The sequence below is a fragment of the Notolepis coatsorum genome (genome assembly GCF_963971535.1).
Source record: "Notolepis coatsorum genome assembly, chromosome: 1".
In the NCBI taxonomy this organism is placed as follows: Eukaryota; Metazoa; Chordata; class Actinopteri; order Aulopiformes; family Paralepididae; genus Notolepis; species Notolepis coatsorum.
This window is the reverse complement of record NC_140165.1, coordinates 40,705,592-40,732,036: the sequence shown is the minus strand read 5'-3', so window position 1 is coordinate 40,732,036 and position 26,445 is coordinate 40,705,592.

Genomic DNA, 26,445 nt, shown 5'->3' with positions numbered 1-26,445 from the left:
CTCTCGGAAGGAGTTACAGAGCTGCCTCGGGTTCGCCAACTTCTACCGAAGATTCCTCCGGAACTACAGCCAGGTGGCGGAACCACTGACCAGGCTAACCTCTCCCGCCCTGCCGTTCGACTGGTCCCCAGCGGCGGGTGCTGCGTTCCGCTCCCTCAAGAAGAGGTTCACTACCGCCCCAGTCTTGCTCCATCCAGACCCCAAGAGACAGTTCATCGTAGAGGTGGACGCCTCGGATACCGGACTTGGGGCTATCTTATCTCAGCGGTCGGCAACGGACCAGAAGGTACATCCGTGCGCCTTCTACTCACGTCGTTTCCTCCCTGCCGAGAGGAACTACGACATCGGCAATCGGGAGCTGCTGGCGGTTGTGGCTGCCTTGGAGGAATGGCGTCATTGGCTAGAGGGGGCCGAGGAGCCATTCACTATTTGGACGGACCACAAGAACTTGACGTATATCCGTGCTTCCAAGCGCCTCAATGGCCGGCAGACAAGATGGACCAGCTTCCTCAGTCGTTTCGACTTCTCACTGATGTTTCGCCCTGGTTCCCGCAACACGAAGGCCGACTCCCTGTCCCGGTTACACTCCAAGGGAGCCCCAACCACTGAGGACCCGACTCCCATCCTCCCAGAGGGCAGGGTGGTGGGAGTGGTCACCTTGGGCATCGAGGGGGTGGTAAGGCGTGCCCTACGTTTCCATCGCGCTCCAGGCAAGGTACCAGTTCATCGCCTCTTCGTCCCTGACTCAGTCCGGTCCCGGGTCCTCCAGTGGGGCCATACCAGCCGGTTCGCCTGCCACCCAGGCGTTCATCGCACGTTCTCCTTCCTGGCTCGGCGATTCTGGTGGCCCACCATGAGGAACGACGTCAAGGAGTTCGTACTGGCCTGCGCAGTCTGCGCCCGCAGCAAGGCCTCCCACCAGGCGCCCTCCGGGCTTGCAGCCGCTTCCCATTCCGAGCCGCCCTTGGTCCCATGTGGCGTTGGACTTCGTCAAGGGACTTCCTTCTTCCCAGGGGAACACGTGCCTGCTGACCGTAGTGGATCGGTTCAGCAAGGGGGTTCACATCGTGGCCCTTCCCAAGCTTCCCTCGGCGGCCGAGACGGCGGACCTCCTGACACGCCACGTGTTCCGCCTCCATGGGTTTCCCCAGGACGTCGTCTGGGACCGGGGGCCCCAGTTCACTTCCCAGGTATGGCGGGCTTTCTACAAGGGATTGGGGGCAACGGTCAGTCTTTCCTCTGGTTATCATCCCCAGACTAACGGACAAACGGAGAGGTTGAACCAGAGCGTGGAGTCTGCTCTTCGGTGTGTGGCTGCCGAGAAGCCTGCTTCTTGGAGCCGTTTCCTTCCCTGGGTCGAGTACTCCATCAACTCCATGGTCAGTTCCGCCACCGGCCTCTCACCTTTTGAAGTATCCCTGGGCTATCAACCCCCTCTTTTCCCTGCACAGGAGTCGGAAGTGGCAGTTCCCTCCGTACAGGAGCATCTCGACCGGTGCCGTCGGGTCTGGGAGATCGCCAGGACTGCGCTGCTCCGGTCATCGGAGCGCGCCAGTCGTGGGGCCGACCGGTGCCGGGTCCCTGCGCCGACGTACCACCCTGGGCAGAGGGTGTGGCTGTCCGCAAAGGACCTTCCGCTTCGGTCCTCGGCCAAGAAGCTCAGCCCCCGGTTCGTCGGTCCTTTTGAGGTTCTGAAGGTGCTCAGTCCGGCGGCGGTGAGTCTTAAGCTTCCTGCGTCCATGCGCATTCACCCCGTTTTCCATGTGTCCCGGGTTAAGCCTGTCTCTCTCAGTCCCCTGATGCCTCCTGCTCCGGACCCGCCTCCTCCCGAGATGGTGGACGGACACCCCCAGTGGCAGGTCCGCCGGTTGATGGGCGTTCGACGGCGGGGTCGGGGGTTCCAGTACCTGGTGGACTGGGAGGGATACGGCCGGAGGAACGGAGCTGGGTCTCCCGCCAGCTCATCATGGACCCCGGCCTGATCACCGACTTCCATCGTGCCCACCCGAACGAGCCGGGTCGGGCTGGTCGCCGGGTGGCTCCCGTGGAGGGGGGGGTACTGTGAGGATTGGTTCATTCGCCGCCACACGCTCCTTTAAGGTACTGTGTTGATTGGTGCATTCCCCGCCACACGCTCCGCTCCTTTAAGGTACTGTGTTGATTGGTGCATTCCCCGCCACACGCTTTTGGAGCAAGTATCAATTCCAGCACGCACCTGTCATAGTTTTTGATTAGCGCCCCAGAGGCTTTTTATACTGGGACTTCCCTTCAATCGATGTCGGGTCGTTTTGAATACTTCTGTTTCTGCCTGTTGTTCCCCGTTGCTGTGCCTCGTCTACTCTCCCTCCAGAACATCTGTGGATTGCCGCTGGTGAAGACCTTGTCCCCCGTTTTGAGCTGCGCCTCGTTTACCCGCTTTACTCTTGCGCTTTGGTGAGTTTGAACCAAACCCCTTTTTGGACTATTCTGTTTTGTGTTTTGAAGAACACTGAAGAGTTCTATTTTTGCTTACACTTGACTCAGCTAAGTTGTGTGTTAAAGGAGACACTGAAGATTATCATTTTGCTTGCACTGGACTCAGCTGGGGTGTGTATTTAGAAGAGACACTGAAGATTATCGTTTTTGTTTTGCACTGACCCTCAGCTAAATTGTGTGTTGTGGTGAACACTGAAGATATCGTTTTGTTTGTTCTGGACTCAGCTAAGGGAGGAGGAGACCGCACTGCCTCTGTGTGATGTGGACTGTTATTGATCTCTCTCTCTCTCTCTCTTTTCCACCTGGAGTTGAAGCTGGGAGTATCTGCAGAGCCGCAGATAACTCTGCTGAAGGCAGTCTCCCTTTGTTTCAAGATTGTTACTTGCTGTCTGTGCCGTGCGTTTGAGGTCGGTTTCAAACCCTAACACTTATTTTATAGTTCCGTTGTCAGTTATTGCATTGGCCAACATTGCAATAGGAAATAAACTTGGGTCTCTTTAGAATGTGTATGTTGACAATATGAAACTTCCATAATGTAGCTCTACATTGAGGTCTTTATTTGGGTGCAGTTCGATTTTTTTTAAATGTTTTATAAATTTGATTAGGTAAAACATTTTAACCTATTTTCTGAAATTTCGCCTAAAATGTGCATGTTCTTGGTATCTGGGAACATCTATGGACCTTGGGGAATGTATTCCCAATGTCAGAAATATTGTGTCTGTAACTAGGCTTGAGTCAATTGTGATGAAACAAAGGAGAATATAAATTATGATTTTTTTGCTTCTGATTTTGCTCGCTGAGCTCATTCACCACCTTCTTGAGATCAAGTGTACAAAAATAAAATCTAAGTAAATGAATAAAGGGAAGATGATTAAACAGAAGGATTTGTAGATACAGTACTGAATTATAATCCATTTTAATTATACATTCAAAATTTAATTATGAAATATAAATGACCTTATTATGGATTTAGTCATTTGCATTATTCCGATAAATATAAATCTTAAAAACATCGGTAAACAAATGTAGTGCTGAAAATATACACTTTGACTGTTCTTTTGATAGGGTTAGGGTCTTTACTATTGGCTACATTTGAAAAATAAACACAACATTAATTAATACGGTCTATATTGATCCATTTATGATAAAACAGCAGGGTCCATCTATGGGATGTGAAAACGTGAGTGAAAGATCAATATCTCAAAACGACTCTGAACATAGATAGAACCTTACAATGGGTCTCATTCCCGAACGGATTTACGACCAAACATTTCCTCTTAGGCAGATTTCTGCCCATTTAAGACATATTAGGGCTGGTAGCGCGATTCCCCAAATGTTCCTGAGATCAGATTTGAGCGTGGCTGAGAGCAGATTTAAGAGTGCTGAGGAGCACACTTATGATTGATTGACTAATTGAAAATGTTATTAACTTGACCGACTCTGTTCTCATAGTGATTCCTTCATGTCAACGCTACAGGCCTCCTTGGAATTAATTACTTAATCATAATTAAAATAAATATGACAATATTTGTATAAGAAATTTGATAAGAAATTACGCATTTGATGTCGGAAAAATAAATAATATGGATTCATCTGATCACAGGGCAGCTGGATTAACCATATCTGAACCAGCTATTTTGGACAAATGTATAATTACTTTAATTACTCAGATATTCAAACACAATTATGCAATTATTGTGAAATGATTGAAAATAATAATTATTGAATGCCTTCTGTGGAATTTGTATTTCTTATTTGTTACATATCTGTTTTAATGGTATACAATGGGACAGACATTTGTTTGATATAAACCTGCATTCCTTTGAATATATCATTAATCAATTAAACTTATATTGAAATACACTATATAGCCTATACACCAACACTGAAATGACAGTGGATAAATAAATAAATAAGAACTAAAGCTAATCGGTGGAAATAGACTGTATTAATATTCCATAACAAGTCTTGTGTGCGCCAGTATGGCCTACGTGTCTGATGAGTGAACGGTATAGGCTTAATATATTCTGGTTACTTGTTTCATTGGCATTTGGTGGATGCTGTATATGTGTGCTCTGCCCTACGTGCAGTGTACGTACAGTCTGTATGTATGCGGACTGTGCCTGTGCTGTGCGTGGGGCAGAGCATGTGTGTTTAAGTTTAAGTTTATTTGGATCCCCATTAGCCACAGCAGTGCTGGGGCTATTCTTCCTGGGGTCCATAACACATAAAATACAGTTACAGACGTATACACTCACAACATTTACATGTCATACAGACAATTAAAACAACAATAAAAACCCTTATACACTCATACCATTTACATGACATACAGACCATTAAAACAACAATAAAAACCCTTATACACTCACAACATTTACATGTCATACAGACAATTAAAACAACAATAAAAACCCTAATCAATGTGTGGTGTCTACTAGATCCTAATGAAACAAGTCATTAATGGAATAGTGAGCCTATACTGCGTTCATTCATTACGCCATAGGCTATATATATATATATATATATATTATGTAAACAAGACAAACGTCTTTCTCTGGTCTGCTTCCCCTTAACAATTGTGTGTATTGAGCCGTACTGTATTGTACCCATTCTGCAATCTGTTAAATAAAGTTTTCATTCATTCATTCATATACAGTACTGCAAGCGCGTGTGTGTGTGCGTGCGCGCTGCAGCAGGTGTACCACGAGCTGTACTATATATGATGCCAATACATTAATCTAATCTAATTTTGATGCGTCGCAAGACTCGCAAAGCGCTTCCGCCATTCCATTTTCACGCCATTAAGTTGCCTTATAAGGAGCTCTGGAGGCGTTGTTTTGTATGCAAATGACCTGAACGGGGATGCACTTTCGTGTTTAACACATCTAATCTCACTCTATAAGGCCAGTTTATCATAACTAGTCTGGTCAGTTTGGGGCAAATATGGGGTCAAGGCTGCAAATCATGATTAACATTTGAGCCAATGTTTTTCTGTTAATTTAGGGTCCAATAAAGAAAAAAATGCAAGGAGCCCAACAAATTTGGTAGGCGAAGTCTCTGAAACGGCCACGCCCACTTGTTAGACCTGAAATTCTGTATCTCAGCTCCTGAAGGTCGTACAGAGTTGATTTTGGGCTAAACAAATTTGGGAATGACACATTTATATTAGTGTTATGAACAGACATATGCCCTAAAACCTTAACTTTTTGAGATATTCATGAAAAACCTTTTTTTTATCTCTGAATCAGTGCCCAAGCCACTTCAGCCAAATCTGCTCATGAAGGCCATGCAGTTAGTTTGGGCCAAAGTTCTAAATCTACTCATGGGGCATACAGAAGATGAGGACCCCAACAACCACCCGAGAAACAAAGCAAACCACTTGAAGTCCAAAAAAACGTTATTTGAACACATCACACAACCCATCACACAGGATTCAAACACTTGCTGAGGCACTTGCAATACATGAGACATCCCCCTGCCAGCACAAGAACATGAGGTTCATTTATTAGATCTGCAGCTACACACCCCTGTTACCTGAGACAATGTGTCTCCTGCGGAAACTGTGCTCCACTTGACGAAGAGTTCCTCCCCAACAACCGAGGGACAAGGGAGTTGTAGAAGGCTGTTCCCCCACAGCCACCCTGCCTGGAATGTAGCTCTCAACAGATGCTGTAGAAGTGCATCCTGGCTTGGGGGCAAGTCTCGCAGCTCATCTTTAACTGAGTGCTTGAACAGCTGGAATCTGAGTCCATCTATACTTGAGTGGCCAAAGAAGGCGCTGACAGAATCACAGGCACTGAAATAATGGAACACAGGCATGGCATCAGCCACATCTCCACCAAGCTTCTTGTGTGCTTCTGTGATTGAGTAGAACTGGCGTTTGTCCGGAACAGCAAAGTTGACGATAAGTTGCAAATCACAACATACTGACAGGAACTTTGTAGTGAACCCTAGTAGGATGACAACTACATCGGAGTCGACTCTTCTAACCGTAACTGACTTGATCCCCTTGATGACCTTTATATTATGCTCCTGCTTCTGATCACATGCAATCTTCGAAAATCGGATTCCTCTGGTGTTTACTGCGAAAGAGCCTGATAGAAATTCCTTGAACAACTCTGGGTGTCTCCATTTTAGCTCTTTGAGATCCTTAAGAAACACTGATGTAGGGGCGGCCGCGTAGCGCAGCGGTCTAAGCGTCTGTCTACCACCGCAGAGACACTGGTATCGAATCCAGCTGTCAGCGGTGCCTCCGGCTTGGCCGGTCGTCATACTGGCACAATTGGCAGTGTCAGCGGGAGGGAAGCCGGTGGGTGGTAATCTGGTCGTTGTAAACAGCGACTCCTACAGGTCGGTCAGGGCACCTGCACAGCGAGGAAGGGATCTGGGTGAGGTAATGTGCCCTCCCACACGTTACACTCACCCAATGAGAGTCCTCGCTGCCAGGTGAAAAGAGGCTGCTGGCTGTCTCCTATGTATCGGAGGAAGCATGTGATAGACTTCAGGGCTCCCTAGACCGGTGTTGTGACTTTTTGATAGTAATATATAATTTGAACAGCTTGAAATATATCATTTATTATTGTAGCAAAAGGTGTAATCGAATTGGCATAAATATGTTTTATAATAGCCTAAATGGAGATTCACGTTAAATTGTTTATCATATTGTTTAGAATTAGATTGCATTATAGGACTGTATTCTGTGGCGCACCATCTTTGCCCCCAGTGGGAAGTCAGCTGCGCGCAGGCCTATAGCCACACGCTTCAACGCTAATTAGCAACGCGTGCCACCTGTAAAAGGGTATGTTTGATCCTTCGGGAGAAGTTAGTTGACAGAATGTTTTGTTAGAATAAGCTATGCCTCGCTGCTGCTCTGCTCTAGAAAAACCTGTAAAGGGAGAAACGAATTAAATGGAATGGAATTGAGAACTGCATTTCTGCCTCCTGGTCGTCAATGAAACATGAAGAACAAAAACTGTGAAATATGAATAATCATACGTGTTTAAAATAAGAAGAGGATTTGGAACAGTTTATTGTGCAAACAAACGGCAAGTAGGGGGCTAATGTGCGCAACGACCAGGAAGGGGAGGGGGGAATTGGCATAACGACTAAATTGGGATGGGAGGAAAATACAAGAAAAATAGGAGGAGAAAAAGTGGATAAAGTGCAAAGTAAAAAGGAATGAGCTGCTCAAGTGCACTGATCATCATGATGAAGTTGGCCTCCCGAAAGGATCTGATGAAGATAAGAACCTTCTTGATTGCTTCAAGGACATTGGTCCAGTAGTGAAACATGGGGCTGTTTTCATTGGCCACCCAATTGCTCCAAATCAAACTGTTGTCCTCTAGATGTTTTGCCTGGAATGCCTCGTCTCTCTTCTTGGCCAGGACCACAGGCAGGATTTGAATGCAGTATCTAGCCTCCTTTATGGAATTCACATCACATACAGCAGATGTCAGACCAGTGATGTTCAGATTAGCTGAGGTTAAGATGGTATCCAGGCCAGTTCCTTTTATCAACTGGCCAACACAGACCAGAGAAACCTTCTCAAGGTGCAGCCCACCCATAAAAGCGAAGTATGAATGAGAAAACTCTTCTCCCATGGCCCACTGTATCATATTCTTGATGGCATAAAGGGGCTGATCAGATCCACCCACTGCAACCTCGCCTGGGTTAAGATATCTTAAGATAACACTGCTATTCTCATGACATGGAGCTGAAGCTGTTCGGTGTTGCTAGCATTGTCAATCACTGGCATGATGCAGTTGATTGTTTTGGGGACATCTGTCTTGTCACGCTCCTTTGAAGCATGGTGTGAGGTCCAAGTTACAGGCTGTAATGCATCAGATCCAATGTTCTTCATAGCCGCCATCAAAACGTCTTCCTCCTCTCCCATGCTCTTCTGAAACACAACTCCAAGCTCTGCGTCAAATTCCTCAACATTGACGGTCTGTACAGGGCGATGGGACTTGTAGCTGAGGGGTACAATTCCCTGACTGTATTGTTAGATATGATATTTAATACCACTACCTCATGTACTTTAACTTCTGGCCACCCAGTACAAGATATAAGTATGATGAACACTTTCCCACCTGATGAAACGAACCAACACAAATGGACCAAATCGAATATTTAATACAGCAAAGGGTGTACACAATATTCACTTAATTACATTTATGATTTGAAATGTTAAGTATGCACTTTTATGGCAAATGAGTATTCGTAGGTAAATCAACATTGAATGTCCAATCTCTGGTTGCGCAGGGAGTAAGTATACAACCTGGAATATTTAGGAAACGATAGCGATAGTACTTAAATAATTATAGCTGGATACACTAAAGGGGGGGGGGGGTCCCGCTGGTTGTAAGACAGTAGGAGGGGGGGGTTAGAGAAGTCGCTGGCGGTATCCCATCTGGCCGATGGTGTCTTGGGAGAATCCAAAGTCTTAGACCCAGTGCCCACAGAACCTGGGGCCGTAGACGAACACAGCTGGACCCTCTGTGGAACGGTATCTGCCGGTCCACAACGGAGAGATGTGGTGCGACCTCACGTGTAGAGCGCCGCCTCACCTGTAGTCCTCTCCGGGGGGTAATTCCAACACTCGACAGTGTTGGCCTTTATCCATGGAATAATCAAAGCACATAAAGCATAATCCAAGAGCCGTGGAAGGCTCGCCGTCGTCGGGTAGAGTAATCCAATATACAGGTCCAGTCGCTCTTGACCCGGAGCTCCTCGGATGCAATCACCACTAGGGGTCTGACCAGCCTGGATAAGCGTCCAGATGACGTCAGGAACGATGGGGGTACTGATAACTGTAAAACTCGAACCGAACGATGCACCATACATAAATAGACTATTGTTAGCTTAATAGAATACGTCCAACTCGACGGTATGGTGCCAAACTATGACCATTCAACTATTAATCTACACGATATCTCAATGCCTATTCTGGGCCAAGTAGGCCCTACTACACCGCACGTGCTTCGTGGGGAGGCTTTGGCGTCTGTCACTCTGTTGGAGGGTAAAGAACTGGACTAAAAGAAAGTTCTACTTTACGAGCGTCATATATATATGCGCTATGAACAAATAGTACCACACGTATTTCGCCCGGCATATTACTGCGCGGAACCGGGGGCTGCCTCGACATGTTAGGCGGCACGATTGAACTTGAACCTAGGGGTATGGCAACCTGGCGCCAGGTTCTAGTCCAATGGTAGAATGAAACTATTATGGGCTGTTTAGTAGAAACGGGGATATTCAATGCATATTGTACAAGGAATATACAGGGGATATCAAACGATATACAAATACAATTAAATATATATATATAAATAAATATACATATTCGGTTTAATCTGATCCTTCACAACAGCCGCCCCCTAATTAGTCCCACCTAATTAGCTAAGCAGAGACAGATTAACCGCACTGTCCTCCACTCAAGGTCCGCTGTAAGGTCAGTCAACTCACAAAGTCATAGGGTCATAGTCATCATCGATAGTATCTGGGAGTCGGGGCAGTTCTATGAGCCTCGCCACGGGCCGTGTGTAGGTGCGCCCTTGGACGAGTACTTCAGCTGCTCGGACCTTGCCATCGGTGATCACTTTGCTTACGCGGCCAGCCGGCCACATAGCTCTGGGGAGTGACTGGTCAACTATCATGACGACTGTGCCTTCTGTCAAATTGTCTCTCTCTTTTACCCACTTCTGGCGGGTCTGTAGAGACGGTAGGTAGTGAAGTAGGAAGCTGCTCCAAAACTTGTCAGCTAGTACTTGGCTGTACCTCCACATTCTTCGGCCGTTCGCTTCTTCGGGCCTGTACATTGTCTGGGGTAGCGCGGGGTCCAGCCGCCCCATTAGGAGTGTGTTGGGGGTGACTGGGTCGACATCTGCTACATCACTGGAGACGTAACCGAGGGGTTTGGAGTTCAATACTCCCTCGATCTCCGTGAGGACTGTCATTAGGACTTCCTCTGCCACAGTCTGGGCTCCGAGTACGGCATACAGGGCTGTCTTTATAGAACGTACTTCTCGTTCCCAGGTTCCACCGAAGTGGGGTGCGTTCGGGGGATTAAACTGGAAGTCAACCTGGGCTGGAGCGAGGTGGGTCTTAAGTTCTGGGCCCATAGCTTGGAAGCTCTCTCTCAGCTCTCTTTCTCCACCTTTGAAGTTGGTCCCGTGATCAGACAACAATGTAGACGGTTGTCCTTTCCGTGATATGAATCTCCGGAAGGCCATAAGGAATGAGTCTGTGCTCATGGTCGGAAGGAGCTCGATATGTATCGCTCTGGTGGTCATGCATTTGAATACAATACCCCACCGCTTCTCGGTGCCTTTTCCTCTTTTTATATACAACGGGCCAAAACAGTCCATGCCTGTGGAGTGGATGGCTTGTCGCCGATTCGGAGGCGACAGGGGGGTAGGTCAGCCATCCGTGGTATGCTGGGCTGCGCGCGCCACTTACGGCAGTCTAGACAGGTTCGCTGGAAGCGCCGTACTGCTTCTCTCCCTTGTAATATCCAATAACGACGTCTGATCTCCGCGAAGACTCTCTCTGCTCCGGCGTGGTGCACATCCTCGTCGTATTTCTTTATGATCAGCTCTGTGACCTTGTGTCGGCTGTTCAAGACGATCGGGTGCTTAATGTCATCTGGTAGATCGGGGGCTCTCCGCAGGCGACCACCCACTCTGATGAGATTATGTGCGTCACTCTCTGGTGCCAGGTGAATCAGTCTGCTTTCTGATGGGACGGGGTTTCCTCCCTGTAGACAGTCTAGCTCATCGGGGAACGAGTCTCTCTGGGCTCGTTGTAGTAGAAGAAGTTCTGCTTCTTCGTAGTCAGCTGCTGACATGTCAGTGGTGGACTGAATCTCTGGGTGGTGCCGCAGGAATGTCCTTTGTTGCGCACTCTCTAGGGTAATGCAGTCATCTATGTTCGGGTCTGTGGAGGCGACAGTGCTCAGTCCACAGAACATAGGCTTCTTGTTCTCAGCCTCCTCTCTACTTGCTTCCCTCGGGGTGGGCGTAGGCCAATCTCCTTCCGGGAGCTGGAGGAATGCTGGTCCGTCACTGTAGATGTTGTGACGGGTTAGGTCATCCAGGGACATTCCCCGGGTGATGACGTCAGCTGGGTTGTGTTTGGTATCCACATATCTCCAGCTTGCTTCTCCTGTTAGTTCCTGAATCTCGGTGACTCTGACTCCCACGAAGACTTTGTATCTGCATGAATCAGACTTAATCCATGTGAGTACTGTCGTGGAATCTGACTACAAGATTGTTCTATGCACCGGAATGGTGAGTTCACGTTGGATTAACGTGGCTAGATGCGCTCCTGCGAGGGCTGCGCAGAGCTCTAGACGTGGGATAGATTGTTGCTTACGTGGGGCTATCCTTGAGCGGGCCAGTATGAAAGCAGTGTGTATCTCTCCTCCCATCTCTTGGGCACGCAAATAAGCAACCGATCCGTAGGCTACTTCGGAGGCATCGCTGAAGACGTGTAGCTCAATCTCGCATGTCTCTGGCCTCACCGTGGATGGGAAGTAGCTGCGGCGTATATTAACACCTGGGAGTGAGCGGAGTTCCGTCTCCCACTCTCTCCATGTTGAGGCAAGGTGTGCGGGTATTGGGTCGTCCCAGCCCTGGTCCTTGTCCCATAGTGCTCGTACAATCATCTTTGCCCTGGTGGTGTAAGGTAGAATACATCCCAGCGGGTCATATTGTCTGGCGAGTGTTCTGTACACACTCCGTCTGGTGGTCGGTATCGCCGCCGACCTTCCTTGCTCTGGAGCCAAGGGTTTGTGTCTATAGTGGAGCGAGTCTGTTTTGAAGCGCCAGACTAATCCTATTGTCATTTCTTGGGCTTCTCCTGGGATTGTCGCCATCCAGGTCTCGCTGCTGGCAGCCTTGTCTGCGGAGGAGAGGCTGCGCAATACGTGCGGGTCACTGCTAGCCCACTGCCTGAGATCAAAGCCTCCTTTGATTAGGGAGGCGCGTAACTTGATTAGGAGAGCCTCGGCTTCTTCTTGAGTCGAGACGCTTTGTAGACAGTTGTCTACGTAGAAACTGTTCTTCACACTGTGTTGGACCTCTTCACCTGCTGCTGGGTCCTCTGTGACGTGTTTCTGTAGTGCAAATAATACTGGGGGGTCGCTGCTGGCCTGCTGTCGGAGATCAAAGCCGTCTTTGATCAGGGAGGCGCGGAGCAGTGCACGGCGTCGCCAGTCTATTTTCTTCTCGACAGGCTGCAGGAGTGTGGTGTCTCCTTCTTCCACTCTGGAGTGGAGGCAGCTGGTGGCTGCTGTTCGGTTGAGAGATTTAGCGAGGGGGCCTTGTAATGTCCATCCTAGGCGGGTCTCGACGGCTGCAGGACAGCCTCGGGGACCGGTATGGACCCGGTCAATCGGGACTATGAGTTCTGCATGGTCGGAGCCTATCAACAGGGTCGGGGTAGCGCCGTTTATGAGCGGGATAGGTAATTGGCGCAGGTGCACATATTTATCCATCAACTTGGTGACAGGGTAGGTGTACTGCGAGAGTCCTATTTCTTGGCTGGTGAAAGCATTTGTGATCTTGTACTGTCGCTCTGTCTGCCCGTTGGCTGCGATAGTGAAGGAGACATTCTTGCCCTTTATCGTCTTCAAATCTCTTCTTATTGTCCGAATCGTCATTTCGTTCTTGCTCCCCCGCAGTCCCAGTTGAGTCGCAGCGGAGGCGAGCAGAAGGGTCTTCTCTGACCCGTCATCAAGGACGGCGTAAGTGTCCATGACTTTATCCTGGTAGCTCAATGTCACACGGACTACCTTTAAGAGCACTTGAGCTCCGTTGCTGCTGGCGGGGTCAATGTACATGACACTTGCCTTGGTGCCGCTCCGTGGTGCAGGTGTAGGCCGTCTTCCGTTACTATCGTGTAGTATATCTAGATGGGCTCCATCGCACCGGCTGCACCTTTTCTTTAGGCGGCATTCGGCTGCCATGTGGGGCCGCGCACATCGATAACAGCGCCGGTTGGACTTTATCCATTGGCTCACTTCTTCTGCATTCATCTTTGTGAATGTGTCACATTGTGACAGCCAGTGTTCTTTCTCACAGTAGGGACACGCTATCTTCCACTTCTCTTTCCTCGAGGGGGTGCTGTGACTCTTACTGCTCGGTACTGACTCTGATTGGTGCATGACAGTCACCGATCTTCTTCCATCATTTATTCTCCTGGGTCCCTCTCTGGAGCTTGGCGTGCTCCGCCCGAAGGTGTCCAGTCGTAAGCTGCTGACCTCTCTCGCCAGGAAGTCGGCCAGATCAAGGAGGGATGGCTCGGGGGCGTCGGGATCTCGGTAGTCCCTCTGCCGCCGAAAGCGCTCCTGTCTTGCGGGTGGCAGCTTCTCCAAAATCCTCTCAACGTTAGAGTTGGCGTACAGCTCATGCCTGCCCTTCTCCCGTTGAGCTCCCAGCATCCCCACCAGGGACTGCACTTTGATTGACAGGTCATCTAGTGAGCGATTGTCTGTGGCTGGGGGTAGGCGGTCAATATGCCTTATCTCCTGGATTACGTAATCCCATATACGTCCATATCTTTGATCCAGCGCTGCAAGGGCCGCTGTGTATGGGGTCGAGGAGGTAGCATAGGCTAGCACTATATTGTGTGCTCGCTGTACTTTCAGGTGCTTCAATAATATTGCATACTTGTGGCGTTCATCAATGACATCCGCCAGCATTGTCTCTAAGCACATCCGGAGCTCCGTGTACTGTGCTCGACTCTCATAGACGAAGTCTGGGATTGATGGCGTGGCGTTGTATGACGCCGTGGATGGCGAATACATCAGCGAGCGTTGGGGGAGAGACCTCCTGGGCGAGTCCCCTCTTGCGCCTCGCTGTGGGCCGGTACTGGCAGGGTACCATGGCCCGCTGGTCCAGGTACTGTTCCTCGGGGCTGGTCGTGCGTCGTGCTCACCCGTAAATAGAGTCGGGGGTCTGTAGCGCAGCGCCGCGGGGGTATAGCCTGGACTGTATGGGACCTCCTGGTCCGGTGGAGTACTGTGCTGTCGTCGGGCTTGGTTCTCCTCTTCTCCCTCTTCTTCTTCTATCAAATCTTCCAGATCTTGTAATCGTTTATTTAGCTTCTCCGCAGTGTAGGCCGCTCCTTCCTTGTAGCTGGGTCTCGCTTGGACCGGTATGGGAAGGGGGTCTGCGGGGGGTCTAGACTCGGTCTGTTGGTCAAGTTCAGGGTCGCTTGCTCGTTGCGGTGACGCTGCTCTTGACTGCTGTCTCGACGAGTTCCTTGAGCCCCTGGCGGAGGGAGAGGGAGTTGTCCTTTTGATCAGCTGCTCTATTAGTTGCGCTTGTAGTATGTCGCGCTCTGCGTCTCTTTGGGCACCGGCAGCGGTGCGCTGGGCGTCGGCGCGGTCTCTTGCCATATTTTCTTCCATCTGGAAGCGTCTCATCTCCAGACTTGTGCGCTGTTCTTCGCTCCGTTGCTGTGCTTGGAGGTGTTCGCGCTCGCTGGTCGCCTGGGCTTGGAGACGTTCGCGCTCGCTAAGCGTCTGTGCTTGGAGCCGATCGCGTTCGGTAGAGGCTGTCAGGCTGACGAGGAACGCCTGTTGTAGTATCCTCTCCGCTTCGCTGGGGGAAGGCGGTAGTGGAGGTGAGCCGCTCTTGCGTGAACCGCTCCTGGGGGTACTCGTTGGGGAGTCCTGGAGCTCTAGTTCCTCGGCGCTCTCCTCTTCTTCTTCCGTGCAGAGTTCTCTCTCTGTAGGGTTGTCTTCCTCCCGGGGCGTGTCGGGGACTACTTCTTTAGTAGTGGCGGGGGGTAAAGGCATGTCAATTCCCTCCTGGTCTCCACCGTGGGCTTGGTCAGTTACATTAGGACCTACTAGGGCCTCTGTGGTCGGGGAAACCTGGTCGTTAAGGTCAGACATAATTTTACTTTCTACTTTTACTACGTTTACCGTTTGTCGAAGGCTAGGTAGTTGACTGACAGTGTAAGCCTCTAAGTACTGAGGTGTCTGTCGTCTGCGCCGCGGGCGTTCTAGGTTAGGAGGATCGTTTCGTGGAGTGTTCATCATAGGCCATTTCGATATTAATAACACTATATTAATATTACACTAGTTACCATCCGGCTCGAAGGACCAATTGTAGCTGAGGGGTACAATTCCCTGACTGTATTGTTAGATATGATATTTAATACCACTACCTCATGTACTTTAACTTCTGGCCACCCAGTACAAGATATAAGTATGATGAACACTTTCCCACCTGATGAAACGAACCAACACAAATAGACCAAATCGAATATTTAATACAGCAAAGGGTGTACACAATATTCACTTAATTACATTTATGATTTGAAATGTTAAGTATGCACTTTTATGGCAAATGAGTATTCGTAGGTAAATCAACATTGAATGTCCAATCTCTGGTTGCGCAGGGAGTAAGTATACAACCTGGAATATTTAGGAAACGATAGCGATAGTACTTAAATAATTATAGCTGGATACACTAAAGGGGGGGGGGGGGGTCCCGCTGGTTGTAAGACAGTAGGAGGGGGGGGTTAGAGAAGTCGCTGGCGGTATCCCATCTGGCCGACGGTGTCTTGGGAGAATCCAAAGTCTTAGGCCCAGTGCCCACAGAACCTGGGGCCATAGACGAACACAGCTGGACCCTCTGTGGAACGGTATCTGCCGGTCCACAGCGGAGAGACGTGGTGCGACCTCACGTGTAGAGCGCCGCCTCACCTGTAGTCCTCTCCGGGGGGTAATTCCAACACTCGACAGTGTTGGCCTTTATCCATGGAATAATCAAAGCACATAAAGCATAATCCAAGAGCCGTGGAAGGCTCGCCGTCGTCGGGTAGAGTAATCCAATATACAGGTCCAGTCGCTCTTGACCCGGAGCTCCTCGGATGCAATCACCACTAGGGGTCTGACCAGCCTGGATAAGCGTCCAGATGACGTCAGGAACGATGGGGGTACTGATAACTGTAGAACTCGAACCGAACGATGCACCATACATAAATATACTATTGTTAGCTTAATAGAATACGTCCAACTCGACGGTATGGTGCCAAACTATGACCATTCAACTATTAATCTACACGATATCTCAATGCCTATTCTGGGCCAAGTAGGCCCTACTACACCGCACGTGCTTCGTGGGGAGGCTTTGGCGTCTGTCACTCTGTTGGAGGGTAAAGAACTGGACTAAAAGAAAGTTCTACTTTACGAGCGTCATATATATATGCGCTATGAACAAATAGTACCACACGTATTTCGCCCGGCATATTACTGCGCGGAACCGGGGGCTGCCTCGACATGTTAGGCGGCACGATTGAACTTGAACCTAGGGGTATGGCAACCTGGCGCCAGGTTCTAGTCCAATGGTAGAATGAAACTATTATGGGCTGTTTAGTAGAAACGGGGATATTCAATGCATATTGTACAAGGAATATACAGGGGATATCAAACGATATACAAATACAATTAAATATATATATATAAATAAATATACATATTCGGTTTAATCTGATCCTTCACAACAGGACTCCTTCGAGACCTTCTGCTCCACTACACTCAGATATTCCTCCAACACGGTTTCCAATCCCGGTGGGTCAATGTCCCTAACAGATCTTCTCTCTCTTGATATGCCTTCCCCTGGTTCCCGGGGAAACTGCAGACAACTTATTGCAGTAGCGTTGCAGTTTTTTGTTGCTGTAGGAGATGAACTTTGTTCATTGATGTTGTCGTCTGTGAATGTTGTGAATAACCCTTGTTTCAGGACGTGAGGAAGCAACATTCCCAGTGATCTGAGGAAGAGGTCTTTCATTGACAGGGAGATTTCATCAAAGCAGACAAGAGTAGCAGAGTATGAATGTGTCAGGCCTAGTTCAAATGTTGTCTGTAACAAGTTTTTGTTTCTGTTCATTGAACAGAAATGTCCATTCACAGGCTCTTCAACAGATCCGTGCCTCTTTCGGATGACAGATTGCGATTGCTGTGAATCTTTGTTGGTTTTTGGTCTGATCCTTGTGTTGAAGCTTACGGTCTGGCACATTTGTTCAAGGTGCGTCGGAAGGTCTTGATATCTCGCTGTTCCATCACAAAGTAGTGACATAAGCATCTTTAGTTTGAGATTGTTATTCGTCCGTAATCCTTCTGTAGACAAGTCAGAAAGCTGTGTGCCTTGACTGTCTCTCCAGTTCTTTATGATTGCATCCCGAACAGCCTTTGTGACTTTGCAAAGTGAATCCAAAAACTCACTGTTACTGATTACATTGTCCAAACTACCCTTCCTAATAACCCTGTAATGCGCCCCTGGCTCTTTCAGCACTACATTTAGGTCAAGGCGGCTGTTTGACAGTTTGTCAGCTAATCGTGTCAAGTGAGATTTGGGCTGGTCGATGCCCAAGTCTTAAATTTTCTGCAGATAAATATTCTCAAGTTTGTGAAGATCAAAAACATTATCTGAGCTGTCATCAATGAAGTTCTTTACTGCTTCCATGGCAATATACTCAGTGTACTGGATCATGTCTGGGGAGTTCTGTGATGAAATTTGGAGTGGCTGCGATTTTTCACAAATATCTGAAAAAGTAAAGGTTTTAGAGTCTATGTTTGTTCATAACACTAATATAAATGTGGTGTTTCCGCAACTTTTGAGCCCAAAATCAACTCTCTGCAGCCTCCAGGAGCCAAGATAAAAAATTCCAGGCCTAAAAAGTGAGCGTGGCCGTTTCAGGGACTTCGCCTAGCAAATTTATTGGGCTCCTTGCATTTTTTTGTTCATCAGGCCCTAAATGAACAGAAAAACATTGGCTCAAATGTTAATAATTTTTTGCAGCCATTTTGCCTAAACTGACCAGACTAAACAACCTTTCATTGTGCGTGAGGCTGTTTGTAGAGCTAAATCTATACTTTATATTATTGCTATCTGGCCATTGTCATTGTCAATTGACACTATAAACCGTCCCTTCAATATGCCTTAAATAAAAATGTCATCAATAGGTTCCCATTTTATAGCGTCGTGAATATGAACGTTATAGCAGAATGTTCTGGGGTATTTCCTGGAAGGCGAGTTACAAGGCACTAAGCTAATAACGTTAAATCGAATGGTGTTTCGGCTATTAGACAAGCTAGAGCTAAAACCCAAAATGCATATTATCGGTATCATGGTCCACCATGAACGCATGAAGGGGGGGGGGGGGGGCGGGGGACGTCGTTTCTGATGATTGATTACCAATAACGGCATTAGCCTCAGTAGCCTCATTCGCTGACCGGGTTGATGGCTATCAAAGCAAGGCCCGACCAGGCTGAAATTGACCGTCAAATCGCTCTTACCTGTGGCCGGTTGGACTGCAAAAAGGATTTTCCAGTTATCGATCGCCATCTTGTAGATCCATATGTCCATTGGCTGATGCTATATTCCTTTACTGCATACTGAATTCAGCGTCCCAAAAACTATTCCAGGCGATCGGCTACACGCATAGCTTTAGGCTAACCAAAAAGTCCATTCATGATAAAAAAAATAAAAACACCGGTCTGTAACAGGGAACACTGCATTATCGAGACAGTGCCCCTACGAGAATCTGGCCGGTAATGCACTTTTCCGAATTCCAAGAGTAGGGTAAATCTGCAGTGCCGCTCTGTGACATTGGGTCTCATTCCCCAAAATGTTCCAAAGAGTTCTCTTGGAAGACTTATCTTGGAACCGACTGAGACAGAATCAATGACAAGTTCACTCTGAGTCCCGAACGTGCTGGTAATATGTCTCAAGTGTGTCAAACGGTCGCACCTGTGATATGATCTGATATCTGCTTGGGGAATGGCATTATGTCTTAAACTCGAAAGCGCGTCCCCGTTCAGGTCATTTGCATACAAAACAACGCCTCCAGAGCTCCTTGTAAGGAAACTAATGACGCAGCCTCGTGAAAATGGATGCGGAAGTGCTTTGCGAGTCTTGCGCGACCCATCGAAATTAGATTAGATTAATGTATTGTCATCATATAGTACAGCTTGTGGTACACCTGCCGCAGCGCGCGTGCACACACACGCGCGCGCGCCCAGTATACTGTAGCCTACGGCGTAATGAATGAACGCAGTATAGGCTTATTATTCCATTAATGCCTACGGCGTAATGAATGAAGGCAGTATAGGCTTATTATTCCATTAATGACTTGTTGCATTAGGATTTAGTAGATACTATATGCTCTGCCCTACATACAGTATAGGTACAGTCTGTACTTATACTGTACGTAGGGCAGAGGCAGAGCATATATATAGTATCTACTAAATCCTAATGAAACAAATAACTAGAATATATTAAGCCTATACTGTTCATTAGACACGTAGGCCATACTGGCGCACACAAGACTTGTTATGGAATATTAATGCAGTTTATTTCCATGCGATTAGCTTTAGTTCTTATTTATTTATTCATCCACTGTCATTTCAGTGTTGGTGTATAGGCTATATAGTGTATTTCAATATAAGTTTAATTGATTAATGATATATTCAAAAGAATGCAGGTTTATAGCTATATCAACCCCCTCTAATGTACAGTAAATGACCAAGTATGGTTTTGTCAATATTCCAATGTACAGTTTTGCTTGTACAGTGTCCCCCACCCACCCTCTCCTACCCAACCGTTTATTGCATGTTGACCTGCATTCTTTCAAATGTATATAATTAATCATTAAAACAGATGTGTAACAAATAACAAATTCCACAGAAGGCATTAAATAATTATTATTTTCAATCATTTCACAATAATAGCATAATTGTGTTTGAATATCTGAGTAATTAAAGTAATTATACATTTGTCCAAAATACCTGGTTCAGATATGGTTAAGCAGCTGCCCTGTGATCAGATTAATCCATATTATTTATTTTTCCAACATCAAATAACGTAATTTCTTATCGTACAAATATTGTCATATTTATTTGAATTATGATTAAGTAATGAATTCCAAGGAGGCCTGTAGCATTGACATGAAGGAATCACTATGAGAACACAGTCTGTCAAGTTAATAAAATGTTCAATTAGTGAATCAATCATAAATGTGCTCCTCAGCACTCTTAGGTCGCTTTCACATATAGTTTTGGTGGACTCGGTGCGGTTCTGGTGGTGAAGTTGCAACATTGTTGCATTCTTCATTTGGTTCGCCTGCGTTCACATAGCATTTTGTCAGGCGCACCGAACTTTCTGAACAATGTTGATTGATTGATTGATTGAAAACTTTATTAACAGATTGCAGAATGGGTACAGTACAGTACAGCTCAATACATACAATTGTTAAGGGGATGCAGACCAGAGAAAGACTTTCGTCTTGTTTACATCAGGGTCCCCCATTTTCAATTCATCGTAACATATATGACATACATGACATACAGATAGACAGTACTGCTACATCTATACATTTATGACATACCAGATTTGCAATTACAGTACTGTTTGTGATACAAAAGAGTCCAGAAAAAAGAGTATATACATTTGACGTAGAAACTGTACATTGGATTGGGTAGGTGGGGGTGGGGGGGGACTGTACATTGGAGGTGGTTGGGTGGGTGGGGGGGGGGGGGGTTGGGTAGGAGTGGGGGGGGGGAGGTTGGGTAGGAGGGGTGGGTGGGGGACACTGTATAACTGTACAAACAAAACTGTACATTGGATTATTGACAAGACCATACTTGGTAATTTACTGTACATTGGAGGGGGTTGTGTTCGGACATTTACAGGGGCCAGTTTCGAGTTGCAGTCTCCCTTAGGTGTTTTTGGAGAGTGTTTTTGAAAGTGGGTAGTGATTCACATTCCTTTACAGCTTTGGGTAGGGTGTTCCACATTGATGTGGCATAATTGCGAAACGTGTTTAGTCCCTTGTTTGAGCCGAATCTGGGTTTAACATGATTTGTGGAGCTCCCTCTGGTGTTGTGATCGTGGTATTCACTGACCTTTGGGAAGTATTTTGACATGTACATGGGTACCTTGGTCGTGTAGTGTATCTTGTAGACCAGGCCCATTGCAAGTTGCTGTACTCTGTCGTCTACTCTAAGCCATCCTAGGTTGTCAAAGTGGGCAGGGGTGAGGTGGGTTCTAGGAGTCAGGTCAAGCAGTAGTCTGACTAGCTTGTTTTGAGATGTTTGTAAATTGTTTTTTAGTGCCTTTGAGGTGCTTTGGTACCATGAGGTGCAAGCATAGTCGTAGTACCCTTGAATGAGTGCTCCTGCTAGAGTCTTCAGGGTATTCTTGTTTACCAGAGAGGAGATCCGGTACAAGAATCGCGTTCGTTGGTTGACTTTTTTTTATTACATTGGATGCCATTTTGTCACAGGAAAGATTAGCCTCTAGGATGGAACCCAGGTAGGTAATTTCATCTTTCCTTGTGATAATATTGTCACCCACTGTAACCGAGAAGCCGTCGGTCTTGCTGAGTTTGTTATTTGAACCAAAGAGAATGGACTCTGTTTTGCCCATGTGTAATGATAGTTTGTTGTCGGCGAGCCATATGCAGATTTTGCCTAGTTCCGAGCTGAGGGATTTTTCAACCTGTAACTTGTTCTTGTCAGAGACCAGCAGGGCTGAGTCGTCCGCAAACAGGAACAAGTTGCAGTCACAAGCTGACGACATGTCATTTGCATAAATTAGGAATAGTAGCAGTCCTAGTATGCTTCCTTGTGGAACACCACAGCTCACTGTGAGGGGGGGGGATAGGGTACCGTTTACCTCCACCATCTGTTCCCTCCCCTCCAGGTAGGATTGTATCCAGCTCACTGATAAACTATCAAAACCAATTGCTTTTAGCTTGTCAATCAGAATGGTGTGATTGACAGTGTCGAAGGCCTTTTGTAGGTCCAGCATGACCATGCCGCAGTATTTGCCCGCGTCCACCTCTTGTTTGATGTGGTCGTTCAAGTAGAGAAGGCATGTGTCAGTGGAGTGGGATGTTCTGAAGCCAAATTGGAATTTGTAGATTAGATTTTTTTCCGCAAGGTACTTTTCGATCTGTTCGTATACTATTTTTTCCATGACTTTCGAGATGGATGTAAGGATAGAAACAGGGCGGTAGTTGCCCGGGTCTAATTTGCTGCCCTTTTTGTGCAGGGGTGTTACTCTCGCAATTTTGAAGTCCTTGGGGACGTGTCCCTGTTTTATGGAGAGGTTTATTATGTGTGTGATGACTGGGGTGATGGCTGCTGCTGAGTCTCTGAGGAATTTGGAGGGGATGTTGTCATGGCCAGTGGCCTAGTTTGGTTGGAGGGCGCTCAGTTTTTTGAGTACCTCATCTGTAGTTACCATTTCCAGTTTGAAGTCGTCTTTGTGGACGCCTAGGTTCTTGTAGTATGCTACTATGTGTTCTACCCCATACTGCCCTGAGTGGGAGGGTAGTTTGTTTACCAGTGTTGTGGCTATGTTTGTGAAGAAAGTGTTTAAGTAATTGGCTACATCCAGCTTGTCTGTGATGAGCGTGTTGTCCGTCTTTATGTTTATGTTTGAGAACCTGGTTTTAAGTTTTTTACTGCAGCCTAGTTGATTGTTGAGTAATTTCCAAAGTTCACATGGTTTATTTTTGTTTTCCTCGGTTTTGTCATTGATGACATTCTTTTTAGCAGTTTTGATCATGGAGTTTACGTCATTTCTTAGTCTGTTTCTTTCTAGTTTGAGTTCAGTCACGTGGTCTTGGAGTTCACTGCTCGTGCTTTTGGTATGCTTTGACTGGCTTTTACGAAACTCAGAGCATTTTTTGTCTCTGGCTTTCATAGCGGTCAGTATTTCAGTGTGCATCCATGGCTCAGCGCGATTTTTTACCCTGGTGGTTCTTAGGGGGGCCATGTTGTTTAGTATTGATGAAAATTTGGTTTTGAAGCCAAGCCAAGTTTCTTCAACCAGTGTACCATTGAGTTCATCTGACCAGTCCAGACTCTCCAGTTCAAGGTTAAAGGCCTCGCTAGAGTAGGTTTTGAAGTCTCTAGATGTGACTGTTTTGTGACAGCCAGCCTTTAGTTTTAGCTTTTTGCGGGTACAGAATATCATATAATGATCACTTAACCCACATGCTATAACCCCTTTATTGGAGATCTTGGACTTGTCAGAGGTCAGTATGAGGTCAATGGTAGTCTGAGTTGATTCACATATCCTTGTGGGTTGGGTGATTAGTTGGCTGAGGCCGTGCAGATCACAAAACCTATTGAAGGATTTGAAGACGGGTGCATCTTTTTGTTGCATATCCGTGTTCCAATCCCCAATAAGAATTTTTTCCGCATCCTCAGCTCCAGCTAAGCACACATCCAGAGTATCATAAAAGCCAGTTTGATCTGGCGGTCTGTATATTGTGCCGACTAGAACAGATTTTGCCCTTTCAAATAAAATTTCCACCCATACAGTTTCAATTGTCTCATGATGAGGGTCAGTACGGGTAATGAATTTGGTGTCCTTATGTATGTACATACAAACACCACCTCCATACTGGTTTCTGTCATTACGGACTATAGTATAGTTCTCTAACTCTATTTCAGGGTCTGTTACAGATGGGTCAAGTTTAGTTTCAGTAAAGCATATTATGTCTACCTTACCGCTCATAAACAGGTTTCTTATCTCATCCAGCTTATGCTTTATGCTGTTTACATTCAGGTGAAAAATGTGTAGTCTGTTTTTATTTGCTGTGGTATTGATGTCGTCAAGTTCCAGGTAATTGTCTTCATCTGTGTCTGGTGCTGCTGTGGGGGAGGGTGGGGGGGGCTTTGTTGTTGTCTCCGTGAGGTCTGTGTGTTGGTGTGTGGGGAGGGGGGAGGGGGGGGTCCTTTGTCCTGTGTCTTCTCTGGTGGCAACCCTTTGTCCTCCTGGGCTGGTAAACATAGCCAGCCTGGCTAGGTTGGCTAATTTTAACAGGCGATTTGACCGTGGGGTTGCCGGTTGGGGGGGCTTTGTTGTCGTGGGTGGGAAGGGTGGAGGGGGGGGTCGGGTCCCGCGCCGTGCTGGTACAACAAAGGACTCGTTACAGAGTTTGTTCCTGGATGTTTTCGCTGTTAGCTCTGCTGGCTAGCTGGCTATCGGGTGTTGAGATGTTTAAATCCCGCGTTGAGTTGGTCGTCATGGTTTCGACCCTCGGTTCACCTCCTCTCGTCTCTGCCTCACGTGTGCTCGTCTGCTGCGGCGTCATTGGGGAAGAGTCGCCGTCCGCGCAGTGGATGTAGCCACGGGTCGAGTTGTTGATGTTGTTGTTGGTCGCGATGGAAACCTCCCTCGCTTCTTGCGCTGCCAGACCAAGTCTTCTAGCCTGAGTTCTGGTCAAGGTTTAAATGAATGTCTCCCGAAAGTAGCAGAACCAGGATGATCATGGTCCTACGGTCCAATCTGCCATTCGGGGGTAAGTTTTTACGTACAGTAATGCGCCTCGGTAATAATATAATAGGGCTGACCTTCACATTTTTTTTGGCAATCGAAGCTTCGGGGCCGAGCTTCAATTTTTATTCGAAGCTTCGAATTAAAAAAAAATTTATAATTTTTTTTTTATCTTATGTTGTGGGACTTGTACAGCAATTTGGTAAACTTTGTTGTTTTTAAATGTGCTCTATAAATAAAGTGGATTGGATTAATGAATTAAGTAGCCCCTTTCGTGACTGTGTAGATGAATGATGAATGAAGTAAGATTTTGATTATTTGAAATATGGCCTGTGTAGACTAAACTATGCACAGAATTATGTCAGTCTACAAGGTCCGGCAATGTAGACCTTGTAGACTCCACTACAGACCAATTATCAGTGAATGTTCATGCATTTTTAAGAAGGGCTACTTCCACAAAAAAACAAAGAACTCACCAAAACATCTCAGTAGCACCTTATCTAAATGTTCTATTTCATATATGGAGATTCATATTTATTTATGTATTGCATGCATTTCTACATTTTATTTCCTATTTTGTTTATTCATCCCAGTATCTTTCTTTCTTATATGTGGAATTCTACAAGGCATTTACATTCACATTTACATTTAGTCATTTAGCTGACGCTTTTATCCAAAGCGACTTACAAGTTCTGTACGACAGGTCATCAGGAAGAATACAACTCTATCAGCTGAGTAACAATATTCATCAAAGTGTTGCGTGTTACAGTGTAGGTTAGTTTATTAGGACAGTAAGGTTAGTTAGGGTTAGATTTATTTTATTATTATTATTATTATTTTTTTCAGATAATGGTTGAATAAGTGCGTCTTTAGTCGACGGCGAAAGATTGGACGGGATTCGGCTGTCCTAACTGGGGTGGGTAGTTCATTCCACCATTGTGGGGCAAGGACTGAAAATAGGCGTGTAGGTGGTGTATATGTGTTTGAGGATGATATCCTTCAAACAGGCAATAGTGATGATATAATTTGGGCAGTGCTGAGCTGGGTTACTTTCCTCCAGTGTATTTGTCCCCCGGTCCCACCCAATGGCCCCATGCACGCACACACACACACAGAAGTAAAAAAAAATTTGAAAAAATGAAGAAGAAAATAAAAAAAATAAAAATGTATTCTATTTTTTTTTATGTTCGAAGCTTGTGCCATCGAACGAAGCTTCGAAGCTTCGAAGTATTTAAGACAGCCCTATAATATAATAAGCCACGTTTTTTCTTCCTTCTTCCCAAGATGCACAGTTAGATATATAGATAGATAGATAGATAGATAGATAGATAGATAGATAGATAGATAGATAGATAGATAGATAGATAGATAGATAGATAGATAGATAGATAGATAGATAGATAGATAGATAGATAGATAGATAGATATATAGATAGATAGATAGATAGATAGATAGATGCAGTGTGCTTGTTTTGCAGTGAATGCTGCGAGCAGTGGTAATAATAAGCACTTCCTATATTTGGTTTGTGTTTGGTCCGATGAAGCAAACCGAGACCTACGTTTTCAGGCGGACCAGAGTTTGCCTGTTTGGTCCGCGGACCGAGTTCGACGCGCATTCACACAAACCCGAAAAACCGGACTATCGAATTCTGGTCCGATA